At 35.9% G+C, this 7,033-nt stretch overlaps 1 long non-coding RNA gene across 1 annotated transcript; it reads right to left on the minus strand.

Annotated features, from left to right (window-relative positions):
• Nucleotides 1-1,290: 1,290 nt before the first annotated feature.
• Nucleotides 1,291-5,517, minus strand: LOC306859915. Its single transcript, XR_013783343.1, has 3 exons — nt 5,409-5,517; nt 1,709-2,008; nt 1,291-1,376 (listed from the first exon to the last, which is right to left on the minus strand). It is a non-coding gene; the product is annotated as an uncharacterized lncRNA (long non-coding RNA).
• Between the last annotated feature and the right edge of the window lie 1,516 nt (nt 5,518-7,033).

A 7,033-nucleotide genomic window follows, 5' to 3' on the forward strand; every position in this document is an offset into this window, starting at 1 on the left:
TGTTCTTGTACTCTTTCATGTTGCTCCTTTACCCCTAGACGGGGCGTAACAGACACAAATGCTGCAGTACAGTTAAACTAAATCCATTACAGCTGTCGCAAATAAAATAAATTAAATGAAGTGTTGACTGCAGCACTAAATTTAGATCTGCTCAATGTTGCGCCATTTTTTTAAAAATGTACATATTTTACAGTGTTACAGATAACCAATCACACACACGAGTCTGTTGAGCTTATGAATGCAATGGCCAATCAGTGGCGTTCATATGAGTTGTTTTTTCATGTTTGACCCATTTGAATGCATCAAACCGATCGAATGAACTTGACAGTGTTAATTACTTGGCAGGCAATGGTAGTCACAAACCTCCCGGTTTTCATCCAAAATACCATAAATTGTGTTCCGAAGATGAACGAAGCTTCTACAGGTTTGGAACGACATGAGAGTGAGTGATTGACAATTTTCATTTTGGGGTGGAGTAACCCTTTGATTTCACACTTTAGAAAGTAAATAAAGTAGGAAGTTGCATTTTAGGATTAGGGATATCTTATCTTATTTACAAAACATTTTAACTCATTTCTGTTTATTTTTATTTATTTTTCAGTTTTTATTTGTTTACATGGCAAAATCTGGCAACACTGATTCGCCGGCACTTAAACTGACAGTAATCAGAAGACCCCATGGATGTGTTATTGCTGACAGGATACCACATTTAGTAAGGCTAAATAAATAAATGTGTCAGAAATGTTATCAACGCTATCAAAACAGTGACATAACACTCGTGCAGAGATCTGCAGTCTGTAGAGGTAGGTAACCGAATGAAAAATAAAATGCAAACACTAGCCATGAAGATGTCTATGCTATTTCATTGAGTATTGTAGTTAAATTGTCAGTCTAACAACATTCATAAGCGCATTAGACAAAGTTATCATCTATTAAACAATGGTTATTAATGAAAACTATAACAGTAATATGTATTGTTGCATAAACTGATAAAATGTTACACCTAGCCTAAAGTAATGGTTCTATATATATATATATATATATATATATATATATATATATATATATATATAATAATTTAACAATGCTCATTCCTCCAAAACAGAGAAAACATCTTTCACAAACATCTACATGTCTGTCTCTTTTAAAGTGTTTAGTTTTAAAGCGTGGAGTTATTATAGCACAATTCTTAACCCCACCCCAAACCTCACTAATTTGCTATGGCCATGTGCATATCAGTTTACATTTTGAAGTAATTATTCCTTATAGTCAGACATCCTGTTTTTATATCCCGTTTAGGTGGTAAGTACCTGTCTGAATGATGCTTGGGTTGAGTGCTTCATCTGTCAGATCAGGTGTTGCAGAGGTCGGGAGAACTTTGTACCAAAGGAGAGGTTGAGAGATCCATTCATTAAAACATTTACATCGCTAATCATCTCAAAACTACCAGTAGTATGTTAATACTAAAATGGGAAAAAAAATTAAAATTTCCACTTTTGAACATTTACTACTAACTAAATAAATACCTGAATCTTTTAGTATAATTTACTTAAGACTGTTTACTTTAATTACATGAGAAACCTGAAGCCGTTTACTTGCAATTGTTTTAATCTGTTAATATTTCTAATGTGTAAACTTGTAGTAGTATCTTATACTCTGAACATCATTATTTGTTGTTGAAATCAAATCAGATTTTCTAAATTCTCACCTTCATCAAGAGTGAAGTTCCGTAAAATCAGATTTCTATTGTGTGATGCATTAAACCGATCCAATGGACTGATGTTCTGCATGGTCAGAACCAAATACCCAGACTGCCTTGTCAGTTGACCCACAGTGTTTGGGGTACAAGTACAGTCCCCTGCATGACACATGTACTGTGCAATCAACTTATTTCCTTTTTCCACAATCACTTGATAATCCTTTCCCAGGTCAGAAATTTTACAGATTTCCTTGGTGTAGGTTTTGGCCTCATTGATCATTTCAGCACCAGTCAAGGACAGCAGCAGACCTGTAAACAAACACAGATTGAAACCATAACTTACCCAAACACCTCAAATATTGTAAACTAACAGACATTCATGCAACAGTATCAAATGTCATGAAACGCCCAATTTCAGTAAAGTCAGTCAAGAAGTAGTAACAAATAGTTTGCCAAAAAACAATTAATAATTGCCCCTATCATTCAGTGGACTTGGAAAATCAAATGTAAAGATGAAAGAACAAGGTTTGTAGTTTGCATAGCTAAATGCCAAACAACATTTAGTTTCATCAACATTAGATGACCACAAAGTATCTAAGTCGTCAGTTGGTTATTTACTCTAACTTTTAATTTTCCCTGTTAACCGTGTTGTTTCACACTAACAATTTTTTTTCAGTTAAAAAGTTAAACGTGCTTTATAAGCTAATTAGTAAATAAATATTATTGGCTAGATAGCTAAAACAACAAGTCTGATGTTAGATATGTGGAGGAAAAAAGCAGATTATCATTAGCTAGCAGTTACTAACTCTTATTTAAAAAATATGGTAAAAATTATTATAGCCTACTCGTCTAAAGCAATTGTTCTACTGTACTTGAACTTGACTTAAAAAGCCAGGACCGTTACTGACATTTTACATTAGTTTCCAGTGAGAGAGTTTATATAGTGATTTCACAGCTGTAAAAAATATTATTGCTGCTCTAGAAACATTTAGTTATATTTCAAATACAAATCCATTCAATTATGTTGCGAGGATAGATAACATTAAAATTGGAAAATACTTCAAAGTTCAGTGGGGTGTGCTTGTGAGTTTTGGTGGGACCTTGATATTGTGGCTCCATCTCACCATCACTACTGCAAAGATTGGACTCCAAATTATGTCAACAGCTCAAAATGAAAGCAGCCTCACTGGGACACTATGCTTCAGTGTCGCACATCTGGTTTTCATTGCCATGTGCCACTAAAACTTGGAACATGTGCTCATGGATTTCATCATGTGCCACTGAAAATGTCACAGTATGTTGTGGCATCTTCAGTACTAACACCTGCTAATGTCCGCCAGAGCATAATGTAGATAGTGTAAGATGTGCATGTAAATGCAGGACAATATTTAATTAACACAATGCTTTCAAACATGGGCTTTATTACATCCTGGAGTTCAACTGTACTTTTATGCATTGTATTCCATTGTATTTATATTTGATTTATTATTATTATTATAAGTATCATGTATATACTTTTTACAATGTATTAAAATGGACAGTTCTGCAGTATCCTTTGGAATTATAAAAGAATACAGACGCCGATCAGATTGTGTCCACAACTAAAAAGAGAAATATTCTTATTAAAGTGGTACCAGCCAGCAGAATAAACAAATACACCATTTATGGATCAGTGTTACCAATCAATGTGACACTTACTTACCACTGACACCTTCACATGCAGCATCATTTAAAAAAAAAAAAGGTTTACAGTAAAGGATGAGACTGTTAACATGGTATTGCAGCGACTCATGATGGATTTATTCCATGTGTTTCCTAGAATGGGCAGTTTGTGTGATCAACAACATACAATAGCACTGTATGACAACATTCAGTGGCACATGCCACTCCAATACAGATGTGTCACAAACCAACTACATGTTTTTAAAATATCACTGATTAAATAAGTTGACAATTATTTTAAATAATAAAACAACCAGGTTAAATTAATTCAATTACTCAGGATATTGTGTCTGTTTGTCAATACTGGAGGTGCCACAACATACTGCGACATGTTGCACGACATTGTCACAAGACGCTATCCATCGCACATGCAAATAAAGACCAGCTTTGTTTTTGAAGCTTCAGTTGGCAACAATGAGCGGCATGTCTCAGAAGCTTCTGAACAAGAAGCCATAGCACTTTTTCCTAGCATGAATGTCATCACAGCTGCTATTTATAAGCAGTGTTTGTTTATTACATTTAAGATGAGCTTTTAAAAACTCACGGCCTCGCGGACACAAAGATATTAAAGACTCATAAACGACGAATCACAATCTGAGATTTCGGCATGAATCACAATTTGTTTTGGTAGTATTAAAGTTCCCAGTGAGACTAAATTAGCATTGTTTGTTGGTTGCCTGAGCAGAAATGCCTGTGAGGCGTCAAACTCCAGCGGATACCGATTTACGGAGACGTTTTATAAAAACACCAACGATAATAACGCAATAGCAAAACAGCTAACGGTTAGCCATTAGCTATTAAACGCATCATAAAACGAAGTTCTCCGCATGAAAGACCCATTACTGACAGATCAATCTGTATATGACCTCATTCACACCCCACATCGTTTTTAATTAAATTTACACTACTAAAACAGTTATTAGTACGGTACCGTACTACAGAGAAAAAGGAGCGCGTTGATCTAACGTTAACGTTACGTCGTCGAGTTTTCACCCGGAAATATACATAATAGCATACCGCTAACAGAGACCGCTAGCTTTATCATCAATCTTTGATTTTTAAAATAAGAAAATAAAAGCGCTAAACACACTTATATAGTTTAGTAGTAAATTCTTACATAATACATTTTTTTTAAAAAAAAGCGTCGATAGCACGCACAAGCGCTTCCGCAAAAATAAATAAATAATTGAACATCCTACCTGCAATTGCAATGACACATTTTGACAAATTAAAACACATTTCACAAAGTTGTTGCAGAATTGTCGAGGAGTGAACCGCTCTCTTCCACTGTTGAGGTTGAAAAGACAGCAGCAAGGCCGAAAGGTAGCTATACAAGTTAGCCTACCTGCTGCAGGTGCAGGCCTCGCCCACCTGTGACTGTTTAACATTAGCGGAAGTGATTGCTAAATTCTATTAAAAATATTCTTATTTTAACTGTCTTTGATTTGTTACTTTTTAATCAATACTTACATAGTTTAAAAAGTAATCGTAAGAAAAAAAACAACGTTTTTATTGCGATTAACATTACCGCTATAATTTAGTCCAGGCCTCGTCGGAAGAGAATGTTCAAGAAAGAAAACCATGCGTTTCATGTCGGTTTACCATCATAAGTACACCTTTGGCCAGCTATCCGTTCGGTCGTTTTACTAACTCATAATTTCTGATGTCTTGTGTCGTGTAAAAATAGTTTTTGATCTTTGACAAAAAATTGGCAAACTGCTCGAATGAATATAATGGTGGTTAAACAACGAGCACGCTCTTGTTTGAAACATATGGTTTCTAATAAACATTCCGCATTTCAGTATTTGCTTTAATTTGGTGGTGGATATCATGTTGTCTTTTGATGATGCATGTAGCAGGCCCAACTCTTTCCGTCCATATTGACACCAGGCTAAAAGCACACCTTAAGGCACATCAGAGAATGTATTATATATCGTTTTAACCCAGATGTATCCTCTATAACTCTCAAACACTCAAATGCACACACCTGTCTCCTGTATGAATGCTGCTCTGCACTACAGGTCCTCCAGGCCGCAGAAGCCAAACACCCTCGTCTCTGTCGACCATATCTCTTCTGACACACCAGTCTCTTGTGTAACAGTGCAGGGCTTTTTTTTCTCCACCTGCTTGAATTAGCAACAGCTCACCTGTTGACTCATTAATAAAAAAAAGTAATAATAATAATAAAATGCCTCTGCAATTAAAATATTACCAAGAGAATGAGTTTATTCTTTATGCTTCAAAGTATGAATAGCAATCCATGTTTTGCTAAACAGCTCACTGCTGCCTGTGCCATTAAACCAAACTGGCTCCAGAAAGTAAAGTAAAATATTTTTATCTGAATAATGATGATCAGTTATGCACACTTGATTTAGAAGAAAGATTCACAACATACACAAAGTGCTGGACATGTCTGACAACTTAAGACGCTTCGCTAAATATCAGCCTATATATCATTATATTTTACTTAACCTTTTAGTTGTGTCTGAATCACTTAATGTGTCTAAATCTGCCAATAAAACAAGATATAAACGCCACTGTGTTAATGATTATATTACAAAAAACGGACAGAAATGTTATACTTAATAGTTTGAATTTAAAAGTTTGGGCTGTGTTGTTAACTATATTATCTTTAATTTTATATTAAAGTTTAAGTAATAGGGCTCCTATCTGAGTTAGATTGTTATCCTTAAGAAATTTTAATTCTGATTGCACTTATTTAAAGACAGAGTAACAATTTGTTCAGTAAACCATTCTGGTACTGAAAACATACGTGATGTCAAAACAGAGGCACGTACTGAGCTGTCATGTTAGTGTACCGTTACACCCTACTGAGCAGTAAACTAAAAACCTACAGGTATAAGAAAAAGCAAAGGGAGTTGCTTTCCACAGCAAAGTCACATCAAAAGAAAATCTCCACACTTTGAGTCTGGTTTACTGACGGATCGACTGGTGGGTTTGATCTCCGTGAGGTTTAGCTGACACGAGAACTAATGAAAAACAAACGTGTGAAAGCTGAGCTGGTGGCAGCAGATCTTCATCACTCGCTCCATTACTGATGTTACTGTCAGTGAGGAGGAACCCAGTGTCTGATCGTACAGGACTGTGAGTCTCAGAGATGTTCAGTCGGTGGAAAACAGATCTCCAGCAGACGGCAGAGGAGCCAGACCGCCGGTGACGTTCGGTAGAAGAGAAAGGTCCGGAAGACTCTGGATGTGAGATTTGAGCTCCTTCCTCACTTGTGTGACGCGAGCCAGCTTCTGCTTGTATTCCTGCAGGAGCATCAGATAAAATAAATTAAAAAAAGCAGGAAAAGACTGAAAAATTAAACTTCACTCGCCTCTACTTAAGAATTCATGCTTATTGTTTTTCTACAGTAAACAAACATTTCATTTATGATCAACACATTCTATTAGAGTTTACATTTCTTCATTTTATATTTATTCATTTAGCTGACGCTTTTATCCAAAGCGACTTACAATTGCTATATATGTCAGAGGTCGCACGCCTCTGGAGCAACTAGGGGTTAAGTGTCTTGCTCAGGGACACATTGGTGTCTCACAGTGGATTCGAACCCGAGTCTCTCACACCAAAGGCATGCGTCTTATCCAC

Source organism: Barbus barbus (assembly GCF_936440315.1).
Source record: "Barbus barbus genome assembly, chromosome: 40".
In the NCBI taxonomy this organism is placed as follows: domain Eukaryota; kingdom Metazoa; phylum Chordata; class Actinopteri; order Cypriniformes; family Cyprinidae; genus Barbus; species Barbus barbus.